Source organism: Salmo trutta, chromosome 10 (assembly GCF_901001165.1).
Source record: "Salmo trutta chromosome 10, fSalTru1.1, whole genome shotgun sequence".
Classification (NCBI taxonomy): Eukaryota; Metazoa; Chordata; class Actinopteri; order Salmoniformes; family Salmonidae; genus Salmo; species Salmo trutta.
The window spans coordinates 17,650,599-17,674,743 of NC_042966.1; the positions used below are offsets into that span (position 1 = coordinate 17,650,599).

Here is a 24,145-nt window from a genome sequence, read left to right on the forward strand (position 1 = left end):
AAATTGACCAACTGGGACATTTTGTTAGTCCACAGAAGGTCAAATGCTATTTCTAGGGGGTTTAATGTTAGGGTTAGAATTAGGTTCAGGGTTAGGAGCTAAGGTTAGTTTTAGGGTTAGGGTTAGGAGCAATGTTCCCTCAGGACTGTCGCGCAGAAGAAATATCAGCCCGCGCAGAGAAGCACTAGATTGAACTTCACTCAACTTTCTAGTTTTCCCCTTTGTGATTTGTGATTGAATCAATACAATATTAGCCACTTCCATTGCAACATACCGAAACAAAACAAACTAGGCAAGAGATTTTCTTGTAAGCAGAGCGCATTGGAGTAGGATTCTTTCTATTGCATTGACAGGCACGACTCAGGCCCATACTCTACATAGACAATAACCAATCAGAGCATCAGTATCCCTATATGGAAATAGACCATTGCCATATTTCACTTTGAACTGGACTATGTCTACAGCATGAGTGGTCACGAGTAGATGCAATTGTTTTGAGATCAAAGCAAGAGCTGCATGTAGCCATGTGTGAACATTTGTTCATATTCTTTGCCACTAAGTGAGCTCTTCCTACAAGAGCACAAAACGTCTGCATTTTTAGACATCTTTGAAAAGCAAGTCAGGTAAAGAGCTTTTTTTATGTCTTAAAGGGGCAGTGTTGTATTTTGAGACAGGCTTTAACAAGCTAAGTAGCCAATAGGCAGAGCATTGCATAATTTGTCTGATTCTCTGTAATAATGCTATGAGAATAACAATTAATTTATAAGTGGTGTCTTGCATCAAACAACAACATTTTCAGTCACCTCCTTGTCTGAAGGACAAGTGGATAAACAGGTTAATGTCAATTCCTACATGTTTATTTCAAAAGTCTCATGGAATGTAGGCCTACATTGAACACCACGCATTGGCTGCTGTAGGCTGAATGATAGAACAGCTATTTCCATGTTAAAATGTTATGAGATGCATTTTTAGAAAAAAGAAACGCACACCTATAAAGGCGAGGTGCTGGCTAGCGGAGCAGAACACTAGAAAATAAAGGAAAGCCGCACACTCTAAGAGCTCAGATGCAAAAATTTTAATAACCAACGTTTCGACAGCTAAGCTGTCTTCATCAGGGTATCATCACAAACACTGAGAGATGAGTCATTTATATAGTGTCAAGAGACACACAGGTGTTTGTAATCATGATTACAAACACCTGTGTGTCTCTTGACACTATATAAATGACTCATCTCTCAGTGTTTGTGATGATACCCTGATGAAGACAGCTTAGCTGTCGAAACGTTGGTTATTAAAATTTTTGCATCTGAGCTCTTAGAGTGTGCGGCTTTCCTTTATTTTCTAATGAGATGCATTTTTGCCATATATTTGTTTATGGTAGGTCACTCTGGTAGGCCTACATTATGACCAAATAGCCACAGTAGCCTACTTGGCCACTGTTAAAACTGTAACTTAAAGTGGGTACAGCCTCAGTGTTCACAGTAAAGTTGTTGCACAGAATTTTCACAATGTTCAGGTTTGTGCTCAGCAGACCTGGAACTTGCTCAGTGCCGAACAAAATTAGAGGGAACATTGGTTAGGAGCTGGGGTTAGGTTTAGGGTAAAGGTTAGGTTTTGGGGTTAAGGTTAGGGTTAAGTTTAGGTTTTGGGGTTAAGGTTATGGTTAAGTTTAGGGGTTAGGGAAAATAGGATTTTGAATGGGACTGAATTGTGTGTCCCTACAAGGTAAGTTATACAAGACCGTGTGTGTGTGTGTGTGTGTGTGTGTGTGTGTGTGTGAGTAGAGACAGAGTTCAACCTGGCTCTTTCTGATATGATAATGACAGTATTATGCAACTTGAGGTCATACAGTAAGTTAGCCTCCTTTTGTCCAATAGATTATGGCTCAATCATATCGCTCTACAGCTCTAGCCTTCAGTTAAACGAAGGGCTTTGTGCGTGTGTGTGTGTGTGTGTGTTTGCATGTGATATGTGTGTGTGTGTGTGTGTGTTTCTCTGTATGTGTGGCTGGCTTACTGGAGAGTGCAGAGATGGCTAAACATTTCTTTCTGTTGTATGAGTGTATTAGTGTGTTATGAGAGCAATGCATCTTTTCTAGCCATCATGTTATTTTCCTTATCTCCACTGGAGTGCAGAACATCTCAGACTACACCTACACTGTACCATTAAGACCACAGGAAATCACAGTTTATTTCAGGACACCTACACTGTACCATTAAGACCACAGGAAATCACTGTTTATTTCAGGACACCTACACTGTACCATTAAGACCACAGGAAATCACTGTTTATTTCAGGACACCTACACTGTACCATTAAGACCACAGGAAATCACTGTTTATTTCAGGACACCTACACTGTACCATTAAGACCACAGGAAATCACTGTTTATTTCAGGACACCTACACTGTACCATTAAGACCACAGGAAATCACTGTTTATTTCAGGACACCTACACTGTACCATTAAGACCACAGGAAATCACTGTTTATTTCAGGACACCTACACTGTACCATTAAGACCACAGAAATCACTGTTTATTTCAGGACACCTACACTGTACCATTAAGACCACAGGAAATCACTGTTTATTTCAGGACACCTACACTGTACCATTAAGACCACAGGAAATCACTGTTTATTTCAGGACACCTACACTGTACCATTAAGACCACAGGAAATCACTGTTTATTTCAGGACACCTACACTGTACCATTAAGACCACAGGAAATCACAGTTTATTTCAGGACACCTACACTGTACCATTAAGACCACAGGAAATCACAGTTTATTTCAGGACACCTACACTGTACCATTAAGACCACAGGAAATCACAGTTTATTTCAGGACACCTACACTGTACCATTAAGACCACAGGAAATCACAGTTTATTTCAGGACACCTACACTGTACCATTAAGACCACAGGAAATCACAGTTTATTTCAGGACACCTACACTATGGTGATGGATTACCTTTGCTGAGGGATATCATCATTTACTTCCACCACTCCTCTCTGGTGATGGCGGAGTGTGTCTGTGCAGGCGGGCAGTTTGCTTTGCTAAGTATACCTTGGGGAATGTTGTGTGTATGTAGCTAAGCTTTATCATGGGTGACAGTGCTGTGTGCTTCTCTGCTTATGGAAGATTTAATGCTCTGTGTGTGTGTGTGTGTGTGTGTGTGTGTGTGTGTGTACAGCCCCAGCTAAGCCAACCAATCCACCACTCTACACACTCCCAATCTACTCAGCAAGTAGACATTGTCATCCAGCACACAAATACACACATACATATAGTCCATTCATGAGGAAAGTGTGGCAGACGTACAAACATGCCCACTCTAAAGTATTATATTGTCTGTACAGTGCATTCGGAAAGTATTCAGACCCCTTGACTTTTTACACATTTTGTTAAGTTAGACTTAATATAAAATTGATTAAATTGTTAGTTTTTTTCTCATCAATCTACACACAATACCCCATAATGACAATGCAAAAACAGTTTTTTAGACATTTTTGCAAATGTATTCAAAATAAAAAACTGAAATATCACATTTATGTAAGAATTCAGACCCTTTACTCAGTACTTTGTTGAAGCACTTTGGCAGCGATTACAGCCTCGAGTCTTCTTGGGTATGACGCTACAAATCAAATTTCAAATCAAATGTATTTATATAGCCCTTCTTACATCAGCTGATATCTTAAAGTGCTGTACAGAAACCCAGCCTAAAACCCCAAACAGCAAGCAATGCAGGTGTAGAAGCACGGTGGCTAGGAAAAACTCCCTAGAAAGGCCAAAACCTAGGAAGAAACCTAGAGAGGAACCAGGCTATAAGGGGTGGCCAGTCCTCTTCTGGCTGTGCCGGGTGGAGATTATAACAGAACATGGCCAAGATGTTCAAATGTTCATAAATGACCAGCATGGTCAAATAATAATAATCACAGTTGTCGAGGGTGTAACAAGTCAGCACCTCAAGAGTAAATGTCAGTTGGCTTTTCATAGCCGATCATTGAGAGTATCTCTACCGCTCCTGCTGTCTCTAGAGAGTTGAAAACAGCAGGTCTGGGACAGGTAGCACGTCCGGTGAACAGGTCAGGGTTCCATAGCCGCAGACAGAACAGTTGAAACTGGAGCAGCAGCACGGCCAGGTGGACAAGGGACAGCAAGGAGTCATCATGTCAGGTAGTCCTGAGGCATGGTCCTAGGGCTCAGGTCCTCTGAGAGAGAGAAAGAAAGAAAGAGAGAAAGAGAGAATTAGAGAGAGCATACTTAAATTCACACAGGACACCGGATAAGACAGGAGAAATACTCCAGATATAACAGACTGACCCTAGCCCCCGACACATAAACTACTGCAGCATAAATACTGTAGGCTGAGACAGGAGGGGTCAGGAGACACTGTGGCCCCATCCGACGATACCCCCGGACAGGGCCAAACAGGAAGGATATAACCCCACCCACTTTTCCAAAGCACAGCCCCCACACCACTAAAGGGATATCTTCAACCACCAACTTACCATCCTGAGACAAGGCCGAGTATAGCCCACAAAGATCTCCGCCACGGCACAATGCCTGGGCTCTCTGTAGTCTGTACAGGTGTAGACATCTCTCTCCAGGAGGGGCCAAGATAGAGAGGAAGAGGCTACTGGTAGTTTGGAAATGCATCGTTAGAAGAAAGGAGAACAAGGGAAAAGAGAGTGAAGAAAGAAACATAGTAGAGATACTAGGTGAGTATCTTGGCACACCTGTATTTGGAGAGTTTCTCCCATTCTTCTCTGCAGATCCTCCCAAGCTCGGTCAGGTTGGATGGGGAGCGTCGCTGCACAGCTATTTTCAGGTCTCTCCAGGGATGTTCGATCGAGTACTAGTCCGGGCTCTGGCTGGGCCACTCAAGGACATTCAGAGACTTGTCCCGAAGCCACTTCTGCGTTATCTTGGCTGTGTGCTTAAGGTTGTTGTCCTGTCAGAAGGTGAACCTTCTCCCCAGTCTGAGGTCATGAATGCTTTGGAGCAGGTTTTCATCAAGGATCTCTCTGTACTTTGCTCTGTTCATCTTTCCCTCAATTCTGACTAGTCTCCCAGTCGCTGCTGCTGAAAAACATCCCCACAGCATGATGCTGCCACCAACACGATTCACCGTAGGGATGGTGCCAGGTTTCCTCCAGACGTGATGCTTGGTATTCAGGCCAAAGAGTTTAATCTTGTTTTCATCAGACCAGAGAATCTTGTTTCTCATGGTCTGAGAGTCCTTTAGATGCCTTTTGGCAAACTTCAAGCGGGCTGTCATGTGCCTTTTACTGAGGAGTGGCTTCCGTCTGGCCACTCTACCATAAATGCGTGATTGGTGGAGTGCTGCAGAGATGGTTGTCTTTCTGGAAGGTTCTCCCATCTCCACAGAGGATCTCTGGAGCTCTTTCAGAGTGACCATCAGGTTCTTGGTCACCTCCCTGACCAAGGCCCTTCTCCCCAGATTGCTTCCATTTAAGAATGATGGAGGCCATTGTGTTCTTGGGGACCTTCAAACCTGCAGAATTTTTTAGGTACTCTTCCCCAGATCTGTGCCTCGACACAATCCTGTCTCGAAGCTCTACGGACAATTCTTTCGACCTCATGGCTTGGTTTTGGCTCTGACATGCACTGTCAACTGTGGGACCTTATATAGACAGGTGTGTGCCTTTCCAAATCATGTCCAATCAATTGAATTTACCACAGTTGGACTCCAATCAAGTTGTAGAAACATCTCAAGGATGATCAATGGAAACAGGATGCACCTGAGCTCAATTACGAGTCTCATAGCAAAAGGTCTGAATACTTATGTAAATAAGGTATTTATGTTAAATGTACACACATATCTAAACACCTGTTTGTAGATTGATGAGGGGAAAAAATGATATAATCCATTTTAGAATAAGGCTGTAACGGAAAACAAGATGTGGAAAAAGTCAAGGGGTCTGAATACTTTCCGAATGCACTGTAACACAGAGGCAGACTCTATCCCCCCGCCCTTATCTCTCTTTTCATCCCCTCCCCTCTCTCTGTTTCTCATTCACTCTCCTTAGAAACTAGATGTACACTACCTGTATCTGTAAAGCAGGTAGCTTTATCTCTTTCAGACTGAGTTATAGTGACTCAGTGTGGAGTGCAAGGCAGAGTCAGAGGTGACCAGCTCTCGGGTCCTCCTCTCCCTCTCGCTCCATTCTTTCTCCAGTGAGTAATGGTGTTATTACTGTACAGACTGTAGTAGCTGCCTGCCTGGGCTCTGTAGTCTGTACAGGTGTAGACATCTCTCTCCAGGAGGGGCCAAGATAGAGAGGAAGAGGCTACTGGTAGTTTGGAAATGCACCATTAGAAGAAAGGAGAACAAGGGAAAAGAGAGGGAAGAAAGAAACATAGTAGAGATACTAGGTGAGTATGGGATGAGGCAGAGTAGATTGGAGTGAAAAGATGGATAAAGAATAGAGAGAGATATAAAGAGGGAAAGGAGGAAAAGATAGAGAAGACAGAAAGTTAGTGGCTGGCTCCTGGTAGCTAAGGTGGTGCTTCTGAAGAACAATAAATACTCAACTCCATCTCTACATTCCAGAGCTGGTTGTAAAGACTCTCTGCCTCTAAACCTAGAGCAGTGCCAGTCTCTTTCCCTACATAGGCCCCTCTCCCTTCTCTTCTCCTGTATTCTCCTCTCCTCTCCTTCCCTCCTCTCCCCTGCCTTCCTACTTCCTCTCTGGTATTTTAGGACACAAAAAGCAAGGTGTTTCTGCTCTTCAACACGGTACGTAAGTCAGAGCTAAGTGCTCTAGATCAGTATCCACTCTGGTCTGGTACAGTCCTATACTAGCCCCATAGCTGCCAGCTGCCAGCCGATCTGATCTGACCCGGATATGAGGAAATACCTCAAATGTCTCTGATCCCAGAACATTTCCCAGATAAAAAGCTTGTGTGTGTCTGTGTGTGTGCGTGCGCGTGTGTACGCATGCACACACACACACACACACACACACACACACACACACACACACACACACACACACACACACACACACACACACACACACACACACACGCAGACACACACAGCCCAGAGGAGAGATTGTCTAAACAAGCAACGTTGAATAGGTTCTGGCCCCGACGCAAGAACAACAAGTCATTTTGGTGTTTCCTTCGCCAGAGGGGTAAAACAAGGTCAGGGGATATAATCACCTCAGTTGGGCTTCATTCATGGCCTGCTCTCCTCCCTCTCCGGTCCCTGCTGTCTGCCCCCAGACCCATTTCACATTCCTAGCCTTCTTTATGCAGTGTGAGATTCACTTACTGACATGATGCAGTCTGGAGTTTTTGTGTACAGTTTATGTCCTCATATAGACGTCTAATACGACGATAAAACAGCGAAAATACAGGGATAATACAGCAAAAATACTACGATAATACAACGATAATAATACAGCACACACTGTATATAGATTTTTTTCTATTGTGTTATTGACTGTATGTTTGTTTATTCCATGTGTAACTCTGTGTTGTTTGTGTCGCACTGCTTTGCTTTATCTTGGCCAGGTCGCAGTTGTAAATGAGAACTTGTTCTCAACTAGCCTACCTGGTTAAATAAAGGTGGAAAAAAATGTAATAATAATAATAATAATACAGCGATAATACAGTAAAAATACTATGATAATACAGGGATAATAAAGCAATAATACAGCAAAAATACAGGGATAATACAGGGATAATACAGCAAAAATACTATGATAATACAGGGAAAATACAACAAAAATACTACGGTAATATAGGGATAATACAGCCATAATACAGGGAAATACAGCAAAAATACTATGATAATACAGCGATCATACAGCGATCATACAGCGATAATACGGGGAAAATACAGCTAAAATATTACGATAATACAGGGATAATACAGGGAAAATACAGCAAAAATACCACGATAATACAGGGAAAATACAGCAAAAATACAACGATAATACAGGGATAATACAGGGAAAATACAGCAAAAATACTATGATAATACAGGGATAATACAGCGATAATACAGCGATAATACAGCGATGACGTCAGAGGTGAGTGATATCAATCAATAGTTGCAGATCAGCTCAGATCAGCTCAGCCGAGATCCACAGCTGTGCTTCTTCACAAAATAAATGTATTGAACTTGTTTTAAGACCTAGATGCAGTCTGGAAATGGATTTGGGTCTGCATCTGTGTCCTGGCACCTCAACAGATCTGGTCACAGTCTGGTTCTGGATCTCAAGGATTATGGTTGTGACTCCTTAGATATCCTGGGGTGTATTTAGAACCAAATGAAAGCGAACAGAAGCAAAGGGAGCTACCTGAGGGAGCTACCTGAATTTGTCCTATAGAAACTCTTGCTTTTGTTTCCATTTGGAGTGCAGTTTTTTTGTTGCAAAACATTTTGCAACTGTTTGCTATGGTTTCCTGTAATGAATACACCCTGCCTTAACTCCTAACCCCGGTGAAAACCAATCTAAACCCAGTAGAGTAGCAGGAAGCCTCCTTTCACTAAACCAGGGATAGCCTTGCCTTTGGCACTATACAGATCTGCTGATCTGTCCATAATAAGGATGGGTTTAACTCCCAGTGGTAATGTGATGTATATAGTGTATTTGATACTTTCCACAGGGTTTTTCCTGTGTAGCCCCAACCTAATTAACCAACCCCCAGTGGGCCCTTTTTAGACAAGTGGGGGTATGGTAGGAGGTGATTGATGGGAGAAAGGCTTTCTGTTACTGTGAGTTTATTTCATTGTAACATGCTTATGACATGACACATGGTTTCTGTCAATCTTTGCTGCCTTGCTCACTAAAAACCAACAGATGAATTATATTTAATATTACGTCAATCTGGTACAGAAAGACTGTGCTTGGAGAGAATCATCATTACCACGTAGTCCAATATCAACACCTAGATTAGTGTAGTCGCTTTTCTGGTTGTCTGTGATATCTTGTCCCTGCAGGGGTGTGTTGGTTGTTTCTGTATGGTGTTATATCCTGTGTTGACTTCCTGGTTATTAGTGTGGAGAGGGTGTGCTTTGTCTGAGGGAAGCTCTGGGTTGCATCACACTGTTATTATTATGAAAGCACAGCACACCGATAGCCAATAGTGTGTGCAGGTGTGTGTGTGTGTGTGTGTGTGAGAGAGAGAGCGCTTACTCGACCCCACCTCTTTCTCTCCAGCCTATTGTTTCTATCTCAGATAGATACCCACCTCTGCAAATATCTCTTTCTCTCTCCCTAACAGTCTTTCCCCCCTCTTTCTCATTCTACCTCTTGCCTATCTCTCTCTCTTGCTCTCTCTTTATCTCTCTCTCTTCCTCCCCTCCTCCCTCTTGCTCTCAACTCTCTCCCTCAGTCCTCTCTATTCCCCTTCCATATCCCTCTCCTCCTTTCCCCCTGCAGTGGTTCCCTGGCTGTGTAGGAATGTGGCTCCAGGCCACTAATCAATTCCCTCCTGAGTCAGTCAGACCAGAGCAGACCCACTCCTTTACTGACTCTACTCCACCTCTCTCTCTCTCCTTCTTCCCCTTTTCTCTTTCGCTGTAGGCCTGAATCTCGTTGTCTCTCTCTCTCTCTCTCTCTCTCTCGCTCTCTCCCTCTAGCTATATATCCTCCATATTGCATTTCTCTCTCTCTCTCGCTCTCTCTCTCTCTCTCACTATATATCCTCCATATCACATTTTTCTCTCTCTCGCTCTCTCTCTCTCTCTCACTATATATCCTTCATATCACATTTTTCTCTCTCTCGCTCTCTCTCTCTCTCTCACTATATATCCTCCATATCACATTTCTCTCTCTCTCTCTCTCTCTCACTATATATCCTTCATATCACATTTTTCTCTCTCTCGCTCTCTCTCTCTCTCTCACTATATATCCTTCATATCACATTTCTCTCTCTCTCTCTATATATCCTTCATATCACATTTTTCTCTCTCTCGCTCTCTCTCTCTCTCTCTCACTATATATCCTCCATATCACATTTCTCTCTCTCTCTCTCTCTCACTATATATCCTCCATATCACATTTCTCTCTCTCTCTCTCTCTCTCTCTCTCTCTCACTATATATCCTCCATATCACATTTATCTCTCTCTCTCTCTCTATATATCCTTCATATCACATTTTTCTCTCTCTCTCTCTCTCTCTCTCTCTCTCTATATATCCTTCATATCACATTTTTCTCTCTCTCTCTCTCTCTCTCTCTCTCTCTCTCTCACTATATATCCTTCATATCACATTTTTCTTTCTTTCTCTCTCTCTCTCTCTCTCTCTCTCTCTCTCTCTCTCACTATATATCCTCCATATCACATTTCTCTCTCTCTCTCTCTCACTATATATCCTCCATATCACATGTCTCTCTCTCTCACTCTATATTCTATTGACATGCCCCATTTTTACAATGATGTATTCATCCCTCTCTCTTTAGCGTTTCTTACTGGCAGCTTTTTCTCTCTATCTTTCTGTGTCCCTTATTCCTCTCCATTTTCCTCTCATTTCCTCCTCCTGTTATCTCTCTCGTTCATTCTCATTATACACTAACACCTGCACTTTACATCACATAGACTGACCAGGTGAATCGAGGCGAAAGCTATAATCCCTTATTGATGTCACTTGTTAAATCCACTTCAATCTGTATAGATGAAGGGGAGGAGACAGGTTAAAGAAGGATTTGTAAGTGCCTATGAACGGGGTATGGTAGTAGGTGCCAGGCGCACCGGTTTGTGTCGTGAACTACAACGCTGCTGAGTTTTTCACACTCAACAGTTTACCATGTGTATCAAGAATGGTCCACCACCCAAAGGACATCCAGCCAACTTGACACAAGCATTGGAATCAACATGGGCCAGCATCCCTGTGGAATGCTTTCGACACCTTGTAGAGTCCATGCCCTGACTAATTGAGGCTGTTCTGAGGACAAAAAGGGGTGCAACTCAATATTAGGAAGGTGTTAATGTTTGGTATACTCAGTGTAATTTTATCTAATTAATTTTCTCCCTCTCTAACTCCCTCCCCCTCTCTGTTCTCTTTCTTCCTCACTCTATTCCTACCATCCTTCCTCTCCCCTTGCTATCTCATTCTCTCTGTCTTTCTCCTTCGCTCTTTCCTTTCCTCTCTCTCTCTCCCCTCTCTATCTGTGTTCTTGGGACCAGAGGGAGGTTGAGTTATGGATATTTTTATGGCTTGGTATAGAAAGGATTGGGGACTCGGGCTAAGGAGAGGAAAGAGGGGGAAAGAGAAGAGAGATGGGGGGAGAGGGCATGTGAGTGATGGGAGCAGGGCAAGCCTTCCTAGTAAACCGTAAGAACTGAAAACTGTTTATGAATTAATCCTGCATAGACCACCAGAGTGAGAGAGGGAGGAGAAATGAAGAGAGACGAGAAGAGGTCATGAAAGAAAAGGGAAATAAAAGGGAGGAAAGTAAAGCAAAGCGAGTGAGTGATGGAGTCTGCTCATAAAAACAGGACATTTCTCTTCAACCCACTCAGTCTCTTGACCCAGAGGAGCAGACGACTGAAGGAATTAAACCTCAACAGACCTCCAGAGAGAGAGGAGGAGGGAGGGTAAAGAGGGTGGAGGGAGAGATGGAGAGGGAGCGTTGTAGGGAGGGAGAGGGCACTCTTGCCCTATGCTTTAGAATTAAGGGAAAGTCCCAGAATTATGCGTGGAAGTGTGCCATGAGAACTACTGTAAAAAGATGGCGATGGCCAGAGTATGTGAGCAGAGCTGGAGCGGAGCGAGTGAGCAGCGGAGCGTGCCCAATTTGACTGGAGTGCGGAGCGAGTTTCCCAAAGGCTGGAGCGTCGGCCTTCTCGCCCGCTCCAATTTCAATCCACTAGCGCTCACTTCACGAGCTCAGGGCATGCCCAGCCCAGCATGCATTTGTAGGCTACTTGTGTGCTGCTATAGCCCCTTGCTTTAACTACTGTCATGGAGTTAGCTAAATATTTTCATTAAGAAACTGATAAAACACAGGTGCAAAATCAAGGTGACTTACAAAGTATAGGACCAAGAGCGAGAGAGGGAGTACAGTGATGTACTCAGAGCCCCAGCTGTCTCCGTCTGCGTCGCTCCGCCACGGGGAGGTGTGTGACCCCTACCTCCATGGGTTCAGGCTCTGATCCAGAGTGTTCACTGAGGGAGGGAGAGAAGTGATGAGAGTACCGGTTATCCAGACGGATAGCCATCGCAATGAGTGCGTCCAAGAAGAGGTTGACGTCTCGACAGGCCAGTTCCGTCTGGACCTCCTCGCGCAGACATCTTCTGAATAATGTGCGAATGTCAGCAGAGAAATAACCGTGGCAACGTTGGACCTCGGTGGTGGGGGTTCCCATCTGGCGTGTAAAGGAGAGGGAGCACTGAAGTAGGAAGCCACTGCGTTTAGATGGGGTACCGTCTATTTATCTGGGGGGGACAAACGGGCATCAATGACCTGAGCGGGCTGCTGAATGGGCTGTTGTGCTGGCTCGCTGGGTTGACTGGATTCAGAGTATCCTCCGCTAGTTGATGACAACGCCTCCCGGGCATGTTCGAGATGTTGCACACTGCGAAGAGCCTCCTCCATAGCCGTCCCCAGTTGTGCCAGCTGGTCATGGTGTTGACGTAGAAGTTATCCCTGCTCGTCGACCGTCTGGGAGATATTCTGTTTTCCTGCTGCTTCCATTGTTGGAGTCAGTATTCTGTAACGTATACGCTGGGAGTCGGAAAGCAAGTGCAGGTGGTGAGTTTATTAATAAACGGAACATCGAACAATATAACAAACACAAGTAGCATATAGACATGAAACACGTAAACAATACTGACTGGGGAAACAACCTAAGGGAGTGCCAGATATAGGGGGAGGTAAGTGAAGTAATGGAGTCCAGGTGTCTGATGCGCAGGTGTGCGTAATGATTGATGCCAGGTGTGCATAATGATAGATCCCAGAACCGGTGGTTAGTATACCGGTGACGTTGAGGAGCGGGAGTAGATGTGACAAAATAGGCCTGTCATTTTACCTCTTTCAAGGAGCTTTCCCTTTTGATAGGGTTATTTTGCCTAAAAACCTTTAGAGCTACCTATAGAAAAAAATAAAACAACTCTGCATCCCTGCCCAGCCTGGCAAGAGTGGTCGAAGGGTGTTTTGCATTCCCAGTGGCTCTGCAAGCGTGGAGAGGGTATTCTCCGCTGCTGGCCTGCTCACCAGGCACCATCGCATGACCCTCAAGCCACAGACTGGCCAAAGTTGTATTTCTAAAAGTGAATTGAAAGGCACTGTAGACACAAGGCATTTTTCGCAAAATTTGTATTAAATTCTAAGTAAGTCACAGCCTAAATAATTAATTTTAGTTCCTTGAATGGAGCAAATTTGGAGCGTCAGTTTTTTTTCCTGTGAGCGAGGAGCGGTTTTTAGCGGAGCGGTTGGAAAGTACATTATCAGGGGAGCCATTTCCTGTGTCATCAGGCATTGCCAACAGGGAGGAGATGTCGCAAAAAAATCTTCAAATTTGTTACAATTACTAAATCACATTAACATAATTTGAAAGCTACAGCAATGCACTGGTGAGAAAAATTCAGGATTTAAAAAAAATTGTTTCCACATAGCATAACCCCACAAAGCTGATGCTAGCTAGGTAGCTAGCTAGCCTCTTCCATAGACTTGACATGGCTGGTTAGTGAGTTAGCATCAGAGCCATCTGGTTAATATCATAGACTGTATCTAACATTGTTCAACAGAGAAATAGGTACATGTACTTGTCATGTTAGTTGAGGCTAACAGTTTACAAAATTATTGTTTGCTCGGGTCTATATTTGGTTGGCTTTGCTATTTAGCTATTACACTAAGATCTCATTGTTCAAGTTGGTAATCCAATGTTTTGAGGAGAACAGCATGGCTAGCTCCCTATCCAGAATAGATAGCACATAACATGCAATATCTAATGTTATCCTAATACTACATCTCTGCACTGTTCTTTTGTCATTGATAGGCTCTACATTTACCTGCTTATTCCCTGACGTTGTTCATGTTCTTCTGCGGATGCCGTCCGTTCATACAACCATAAAGTGATTTCTCAATAATTCTCACTTCTTCCGATGCATTCCATATTGCCCAATTCTTCACCAGGCAGTAGCAAAACACATATAAAACGCGCTAATTTCATTGAACAACTTAAAAAAAGGGGTAGTAGACATTTCCAGATCATAGTCTAGCCCAGAACTAATGAAACTGTTTCAGCCTGTGCAACGTAACAATGTAAAACTGACATCATCTTAGCAAACAATTTAAAAAGTTACATAAACAATACATTATACTATAGACCTGCTAAATGCCTCAAATCTAGCATAAAAACATGAGAAACAGAATGGACAAAGTTAAGTCTCTATTTTAGAAGATGCAACAATTGTTCATGAAGAAAACATTGGATGATGACTCGGTGAAGGCGTGGTAGAGAGAAGCTGTCCGTTTCCCTCCCCTTCCTTCATCTGTGGAGCTAGTTCCTAATAGCATCGAGAGTCCTGTGAACATCAACAGTCATACACATGTCATTATGAACAGCACCATCTTCCTAATTGATAACTTTTACGTACAGTATGCCAATATGCCAATACTGTAAGTAAAAGTTATCAGACATGTTTAAATATTTTCAGTCATGATGTGTAGAAGGTGTTATTGACAAAAGGGAATATTAATCATAAATACATAGAACACTGTGTTGTTCCATGTACAATATGCTGATTTTATTTGTATTTATTTTGTTAACATTTATTTTAACATCCATTTTGAGGAGTGTTCATTAGACGTGGTGGTTGATTGCATGTGGATGATGGTGATGTATAACGATGGATGTTAGTCATCCTAGAGAATATTTCTAGTCTGGATCAGCTAAACAATCACATTTGCTAAATAATTATTTACAACACCAACACAACACTCACTGTTCTTGTTACAAATGCAAGACTTTGTTATGATTTCATGATGACACTTGAATAAACACATGGTGGTAGGTATGTACGCACACTGATACGAGAGGCTGGCAAGATACAGCTTATATAGGTCCATGTTCCACGTAGAAAAGCTCCTGGGCCACCCACCAAGCTGCAACAACAGAAAGAAGTGGAACCCACATTAATCACCACAGGTATACATGCAAATATGCTTATAAACACTGTGCGCATGTTTTGTGAACTCGTTCTCATCAAGGTTCTAGCAGCTGTATTTAGCGCTAGCGGAAGTTTATTTAGTGCCTTATCCGGTTAACCGAAGAGCAGTGCAGTAGTCTTATCTAGAAGTGATAAAAGCATGGATTAACTTTTCTGCATCATTTTTGGACAAAAACGTTCAGATTTTTGCAATGTTACGAAGATGGAAAAAGGCTGCTCTTTAAATCATTTGTATATGTTCGTCAAAAGAGAGATCAGGGTCCAGAGTAACGCCGAGGTCCTTCACAGTTTTATTTGAGATTCATTGTCAGATCCGACAGCAGATCTCTTTGTTTCTTGGGGTCTAGAACTAGCATCTCGTTTTTTACCCAGTTCAAAAGTGTAACAAAAAAAAAATGCCGCCATCCACTTCCTTTTGTCTGAAACACAGGATTCCAGGGTAGTCAATCTTAAGGCTTCACCGTGTTTCATCGAAATGTACAGCTGTGTGTCGTCTGCATAGCAGTGAAAGTTGACATTGTGTTTCTAAATAACATCACAATTCTGAATGCTCATCTAATCTTCTTCCCAATTCCCCCTTGTCTAGATTCTAGAGAGAGCTAGCCTGTTCTCCTCAAAACATTACTAGCAAGCTAGCTAACGTTAGACAACTTGAGCAGAGATCTCAGCTTGCTTACTAGCAAAGCCAACCAACTGCACACCAAATATACACAGAGCAAACAGTTATTTTCTAAACTAATGTTAGTCTCAACCAAATGATAACTATATAGACCTATTGCTCTGTTACACAATGTAACAACGATTAGATGGGCTCTGATGCTAGCTAGCTAACCAGCCATGTTATTTCAATTGAAAAGATGCTAGCTAGCATTAGCTTTGTAGTGGTTATGCTATGTAGAAACACTTGTTTTTATTATTTCTTCCTCACCCACGTCTTGCTGTAGCTTTCAAAATCTTTGAATGCCATTTAGTAATTTTAACTAATGTCATCTATATTTAACAACATCTCCTCCCCCCAGTGTGTTGGTGAAGCATGGTGACGGGCCGGAAGCTTCTTGCCAGCAGTCAAACCCCGGTAACAAGTTGAATGGAACGTGGGAGGAGCAAAAATTCAGTAGAACGCATTTAGCCTATAGGGCTCCAACAAGGGGTTCCGGAAGTGGATTCTCAATCCTCGAAATCCGTGGTGATATCAAATATTAGCGATAGCAATATTCCTGTGCAACAAAGACCTTCTATTTTCTATCGAGATGGCAAAACAATTTGTATGTTGAAACCTACGCTAACCATGAGGGCTCCCGAGTGGTGCGGTAGTAAGGCACTGCATCTCAGTGCAAGAGGCGTTGCTACAGTCCCTGGTTCGAATCCCGGCTGAATCAAATCCAGCCGTGATTGGGAGTCCCATAGGGCGGTGCACAATTGGCCCAGTGTCATCGGAGTTTGAACAATTTGTTCTTAACTGACTTGCCAAGTTAAATACATTTTAGAAAATAAGCTTTGCGGTCTGTTTTGTACAATCACAGAGAAGACTAAAGTCACGTGATCTGTTAGCAAACTTGTGATGTGCTCGCTAACAGATCACGTGACTTGTAGCTGCTCTGTGATTGGACGATACAGCAGCTATCGAGTTCCATCATGTGTTTGCTAAGAGACCACGTGACTTGTATCTGTTCTCTTATTGGACGATACAGACCGCAATGCTGTATTGGATGAGTCGTTTGTTTGCCCCTTAACTCTGGGATGTACACAGTGTTTTACCCTTGACTTGTTTTCATATATCACAGTTTTTTAAAAGCGATTTCTAATTTCTAATTCTAATTGTTTTACTCCAGAGATTTTTGTAGTTATTCAACATTTGGGATCTCGATAACCAGCATCTTGTTGAAATTTGTATGCTAAAAATGACTGTCCGCATCAGTTCCTGGAAACATAACCGCGGAAAGAGGGACGCAGCCTTTTGCAGCCCTGTTGAAAAGCTAGTTTTTCTATCTTGTTTAGTTTAGGGAAAGGGCATCATTTGGCAGGCTTAGTGATAGATTCCAACACAGAGATTCCAGCACTGTCCTGCACTCTCTCTCTGTATAAAAGGCTGTCCCTGTAGATGAGGGTGTGTTCTGCTCTCTCTCTGTTGGGTCTGACATGAGATGTCTCTCCCACCCCCATCATGTCCCGCCTGTCCTTACCACTGAGACTGTCCCATGGTATACTCTTTCTGGAGCACTGAAACACCAAGTACCTCTCTTCTCTTCCATCTGCCTCCTCTCTCCATCTTCCCCTATCCCCCCACCTCTTCTGTGCCGCTTCTTTTCCCCTCCCCACAGGACCTGGCCGGTATGTGGCCTCTCTCTCTCTCTTAGTCCTTCACTCTCCCTCCCTCTCTCTCTCCCTCTGCACCACTTGCATTTGTCCCTCTTTACAAAGTTCCACCCAAACAAACAGACAGATGGCCCTGGGGAGATAGACTGAGTGTCTGGGTAGGGGCTGAGTAGACTAGGCACAAGACTAGGTAGAGGGTATGGATATGCGATGCTGCCTATCTCTGAAACGCTAGACCTGGGATTTGAGCCCATGTTACACACTCTACAAAGCACGTTCAAAACCCTCTCATTTTCTTTTACTCTGTCTCTCGCTGTGTCACCGTCACTCTCTGTTTCGCTCACTTTCTCACAAACTGTCTCTCTCTCTCGTTATCCCCCTCTCCCCTCCTGTCCGTCTCGCTCCCTCACTCTCTGTCTTCAGCTGAGAAAACACTCCTCTTCTGGCTCTGACGTCAGAGCTGCCCCAACCCCATCATCGTGTGTGTGTGTGTGTGTGTGTGTGTGTGTGTGTGTGTGTGTGTGTGTGTGTGTGTGTGTGTGTGTGTGTGTGTGTGTGTGTGTGTGTGTGTGTGTGTGTGTGTGTGTTGTGTGCTATAGTGACCTTCCCGAGAGGTCAGAGGCCACTATTTCTGGTTTCCCTGGAGACCTGTAAGTGAGGAGGACTAATAAGAATAGCAGGACAGGGACACAGCTCCTCCCTCCCAGACACCATAGACACCAACATACACTCCCGCTAAAACCATTGTCAATCAAAAATAAGATTTATTTTCATAACACCTTAGCGTTATTTCCTTGAAAAAGCCATGTTTGAATTGGTTGAAGTCAAAAGATGATTACGCAACACTTCCTAAAAAATAACCCTCTTCATAATGCGTTCATACTGTACATTTATAATGTTTAAAGGAGAAGTTCACTTCATTTGTTCCTGTGATTTTACTTGATTTTGATTAAACTTACCCCAACCAGCGATATACTTCCTCATGCTGATTCTTCAGGGCCAGGGCTTAGATAAAACATGAACAAATGCCCCCAAAACACCCAAATACGTCCTTTTAGAAACAGCAACCATCTCAGCATAGTGATGCAGGTCCATAGATGTTGTAGCCTACACATGAAAATGTGTCATTCCCGAACTTTATTCACAACGTTAAATTCCATTTAGTGCGACTCGAGCTGTTTCCCCTATCCAGCTGTGATATTTCTCCATATAACCTGTACGATTTCATGTGTACAGCATCTAAAGAACTGCATCGTTATACTGAGAGCGTTGCCATTTCTAACAGGACACATTTGTTTTTATCTAAGTGAAATCGCAAATAAAAGTGTCTGGACTCGTCTATAACATGCTATTTACATCCAAAATACAGATTTGGTTCAAATAAAGTGAACTTCTCCTTCAACATGCCTAGCAGAAATGTTTTTTCTTTACCAAACATTTCAGTGGGGACGTAATGTCGTGGAACACTGTATTAGGGGATCACAGATGAACAGTTAGTTGTTGTCTGTCCCTATCTGTCTGTTTAGTGTCTCTCCACTGCTCTCCCTTATCTCTCCCCAATGATAGCCTAATCACAAGCGCTTTATATACCCTCCTCTAACCACACACACACACACACACACACACACACACACACACACACACACACACACACACACACACACACACACACACACACACACACACACACACACACCCTCTCAGCCAGTGTAATAGGGCAGGTCTGATAAGGTAAGTGGATGTGAAGTGTAGTTCTAATCAGGACTATGGTTCCCTAATGCCTCACTTCACTGTCCACTCACCACATCTCCACAACAAATACTACTGCTCTCTTAGATACCAGACAACCTGGGCAGACACACACAAACACACACACACACACACGTTGTGGATGAAAACAGGAAAATGTTCTCCTACACCATTGTCGACAATGTTACCATTCTTATCTTATTGAGCTCTGTGCAGGTTCTTGCTTATTCTACTGGAGGTCAAAATGTGTGTTTTTGGGAAAACATGGTTGGGGACAGGGGAAGGAGATGCAAATCATATTATTGTGTTTTTGTTCTCTCTCTGTCTCTTTTATCTCTCTCTCTCTCTCTCTCTCTCTCTCTCTCTCTCTCTCTCTCTCTCTCTCTCTGCTTAGTTTAATTTACCTTCCTCAGGGGATATATATCACTCCCAGACTGTACTTTGTCAGGTGACAAAGCTGGAGAAGACGTGCTAATTTGTTGTTGCAGTTGACTCTAGCTTTAGCTGTATCTGTAGTTCTGTCTCATACCCAGAGTGGGCTGGTAAATCACTTCTGTTCCGTTTTATATCTCAACAAGCTAGGAGAGGAGGAGAGGAGGCGAGAAGGAGAGGAGGAGAGAAGGAGAGGAGGAGAGGAGGAGAGAAGGAGAGGAGGAGAGAAGGAGAGAAGGAGAGGAGGAGAGAAGGAGAGGAGGAGAGAAGGAGAGGAGGAGAGGAGGAGAGAAGGAGAGGAGGAGAGAAGGAGAGAAGGAGAGGAGGAGAGAAGGAGAGGAGGAGAGAAGGAGAGAAGGAGAGATGAAAAAGCGAGGAGAGAACAAGCCCCAAATAATGGGAATGTCCTCAGGGAGAGATTTTCTACTTCTCTCATCCATTATACTATTTTTCTATTTATCTCTCCTCTTTCCTCTCTCTCTCTCTCTGAGTCATCAGCCCATACAGTGTGGTGTATTGTCTGAGCAGGCATATTCTAGTTTAATGCTATTGTTTTATTCTCAGCTCACTGAGAGGGGGGATATATGAGTGCCAGATCACAACAGCTGTGTGTGTGTGTGTGTGTGTGTGCGTGTGTACACACACATATGAATGTCTGCATTGCAGCCATGTCCCTAATCAAAACCATCTGCCCTCGACTCCCAACATGCAACCAAACCCTCTTTTAACCAATCGAACGTCTCCACTGCCATATATTACCCAATTACGTGTCTTGTCTTTGCGCGGCGGCTTAGGGAGAGTTCTGAGAAGCTCTGCAGCTACTGTCTGCATGGTAATCACAGTGGCTTCACCACAATACCACCATGGAGACACTTTAACGTGGCTGCCTGGAGCAGAGGAGAGGGGGAGGAGAGGAGGAGAGTACTGCCAGAGGCTTACCGTACCACCTCCTCTGTAGTATGACATGATGACTTCTCAGCAAATCTGTAGAGAGTGGAGAGAAGAGCTATGTGGACATCAGGCTTATACTTATTAGGCTACTGTGCTGCCTGAAACTGTGATTTCGTTTGGTTGTGAGACTTGAGGGTGAAGTTGTGACAGGTTATAAGTTCATCATTCTATTATAATTTCTAATGCTGAGGTGGTTTGAGCTCTGAACTCCCGACCTCCGTGGTTGATTGTTTCAGGTCATTACTCTTCCCGTTGATTAGTCCTGATGGCTTAGTGACCTTATTGAGGGGCCTTGAAGATTGACTCACTGCAGTTAGAACATTGAACTAGATATTGGCCGTGTCCGACTACCCATACTTGCGTCCAAGTTTAATAGTATGCGACGTTTCGAAAATGTCGAGTATACTTTAAGCTGATCAATTCGATATGGGGATGCGCTCTCGAAATCAACAGAGAGCTGGAAACAAGTGCAATCGCGCACGACACATTCTCAGTACGTGAAAATAGAATGTTTTATATTATGTGAAGTTTTGAACATCGAGTATGGTTCATATGCCCGGATTTTATACTAAAATAGGCTCTTCATTTAGCAAAATTCAATGCACAGTTTTCCACCATGCATTTGAAGAGGTGGGAAGAGGTGGGAAGAGGTGGGCTGCGAGTGATAGGCCCTGGTTCTCTTCAGGTAGCCAAACAACAAAACTAGGCTACTTCATTGGGAAGATGGTGTTCAAATGTAGGCTAAGTAGTTTTTGTTCTCCTTAAAATGATCACAAGTATCGCATCGTAGGCTACATCTTTCAAAATAGAAATCTTTAGTTTTTTTTTTTACCCAAAATGGATTTCTGTTTTCTCATTGAAAAGTGTTTCTTGTTCTCTTGTCAGAGCTTTTAAGCTAAATACTAAACCATGATTTCTAAGTGTGTTGGCACCGGAGAGTGTCTGCGTTATTGATGTCATGTTAATCAGGCCTTTTGATTTTTACATATGGATTGTTTTAGTTTTGAAGACTAGGCTACCTGTTTCATTTATGGATCATTTGAAACGTTTTGGTGTGTGTCCCAGGCAATTCAATTCTATTTACACTACATGCCAAAAGTATGTGAACACCTGCTGGTCGAACATCTCATTCCAAAATCATTGGCATTAATATGGAGTTGGTCCCCCCTTTGCTGCTATAACAGCCTCCAATCCTCTAGGAAGGCTTTCCACTCCAGGGACTTGCTTCTATTCAGCCACAAGAGCATTAGTGAGGTCGGGCACTGATGTTGGGCGATTAGACCTGGCTCACAGTCGGCATTCCAATTCATCCCAAAGGTGTTCGATGGGGTTGAGATCAGGGGTCTGTGCAGGTGTCACGTTCTGACCCAAGTAAGATGTCATTTTCTATAGTAGAGTAGGTCAGGGCGTGACAGGGGGTGTTTTGGGTTGTTCTATGTTTTCTATTTCTATGTTTAAGTTCTAGTTTTTCTATGTTGGGATTGTTTGGGGTTGATCTCTAATTGGAGGCAGCTGATCCTCATTGCCTCTGATTAGAGATCATATTTAAGTAGGGGTTTTTCTCTTTCTGTTTGTGGGTTATTATCTTTTGAGTAGTGTTTTCCGCTCTGCGTCACGGTTTGTTGTTTTGTGTTCAAGTTATTTATGTATTGCATTCAGCTTCACGTCGAATAAATATGTGGAACTACGAACACGCTGCATTTTGGTCCAATCCTTTGAACAGCCGTGACAGCAGGCCAGTCAAGTTCTTCCACACCGATCTCTACAAACCATTTCTGTATGGACCTCTCTTTGTGGACTGGGGAATTCCTCCTCCACCAAACTTTACAGTTGGCACTATGCATTGGGGCAGGTAGCGTTCTCCTGGCATTCGCCAAACCAGATTCGTCCGTCGGACTGCCAAATATGGAAGCGTGATTCATCACCCCAGAGAACGCGTTTCCACTGCTCCAGAGTCCATTGGCGGTGAGCTTTACACCAATCCAGCCAACGCTTGGCATTGCGCATGGTTATCTTAGGCTTGTGTGCAGATGCTCAGCCATGGAAACCCATTTCATGACGTGCCTGACGAACAGTTCTTGTGCTGACGTTGCAACCGAGTACAGACGACCTTTACGCGCTACACGCTTCAGCACTGGCCGGTCCCATTCTGTGAGCTTGTGTGGCCTACCACTTCGCGGCTGAGCCATTGTTGAGCTGACGTTTCCACTTCACAATAACAGCACTTACAGTTGACCAGGGCAGCTCTAGCAGGGCAGAAATTTGACAAACAAACTTGTTGGAAAGGTGGTATCCTGTGACGGTGCCAAGTTGAAAGTCACTGAGCGATTCAGTACGGGCTATTCTACTGCCAATGTTTGTCTATGGAGATTACATGGTTTGTGGGGTCAATTTTATACACCTGTCAGTAACGGGTGTTGCTGTAATAGCCAGTGTATGTGAGTGGAGCTGGAGCAGAGCAAGGAGTGAAGCGAGGAGTGGAGCGTGCCCAATTTTACTGGAGCCCGGATCAAGATTCCCAAAGGCTGTAGCGTGGGCCTTCTCGCCCGCTCCAATTTCGCTACAGTAGCAGCTCCACTAGCGCTCACTTCACGAGCTCAGGGCATGCCCAGCCCAGCATGCATTTGTAGGCTACTTGTGTGCTGCTATAGCCCCTTGCTTTAGTTACTGTCATGGAGTTAGCTAAATATTTTCATTAAGAAACTGATAAAACAAAGATGAGGACCAAGAGCCAAGAGAGGGAGTGTGGTGATGTAGTGTCCACACCTAAAGAATCATAGTGGAATCTGAAAAGACACATATATCCTGAAAGCATGATGGTGTACTTACTACTTGCACATGCTAATAGAAAGGAACGAGGTGGGTAGATAAGTGTGTCATTGTAGCATAGTATTCATAAACAAAAAAACATATCGCTTAAATGTTTCGTTCATTTTTGTTCTATTATCTATACAATAAGCCATAATTGATTTTGGCCCAATAGGCCTGGCATATTCCCACGTTCAAGTAGCTTTCCGGTTTGATTGGGTTATTGTGGCTAAAAACCTTTAGGCCTAGCTATAGACATTTTTTAAAACAACTAAAACAACTTGCCCAGCCTGGCCAGCCTGGCAAGAGTGGCCAGCCTGCCCAGCCTGGCAAGAGTGGCCAGCCTGGCAAGAGTGGCCAGCCTGCCCAGCCTGGCAAAAGTGGCCGAAAGGGTGTTTTGCAACCCCATCGCATGAGCCTGAAGCCACAGACTGGCCAAACTCGGGTTTCTAAAAACAAATTCTAAAAATACATTTCAAAGGCACAGCCTATATGTGCAATTTATGGACTACAATGATTGAATACAATGAAATGTTGTTTAAATTCTGAGCGCTTTATGTTCCTTCCAGCCGATTGTGTTGCACTCGCAAATGCTTCACAATATATTTCTTTGTAGGCTATAGCCTTGAAATAATTGAAATAAAATATCCTAAATAATTCATTTTTGTTCCTTCTTAGGCTCCCTGTCTGGCTCCTGACCTATTTAGAGTGTTTATATGCTGTTTAATAT

The 24,145-nt window shown here is 43.4% G+C and overlaps 1 protein-coding gene and 1 long non-coding RNA gene across 13 annotated transcripts in view; both read left to right on the forward strand.

Annotated features, from left to right (window-relative positions):
* cacna1g (calcium channel, voltage-dependent, T type, alpha 1G subunit) overlaps positions 1–24,145 on the forward strand; it is a 351,444-nt gene that overhangs the window by 94,825 nt on the left and 232,474 nt on the right. The gene's annotated exons all lie outside the window — the stretch shown is intronic.
* On the forward strand, positions 4,548–6,469 carry LOC115201239 (uncharacterized). Its single transcript, XR_003879711.1, has 2 exons — positions 4,548–4,593; positions 6,272–6,469. It is a non-coding gene; the product is annotated as an uncharacterized LOC115201239 (long non-coding RNA).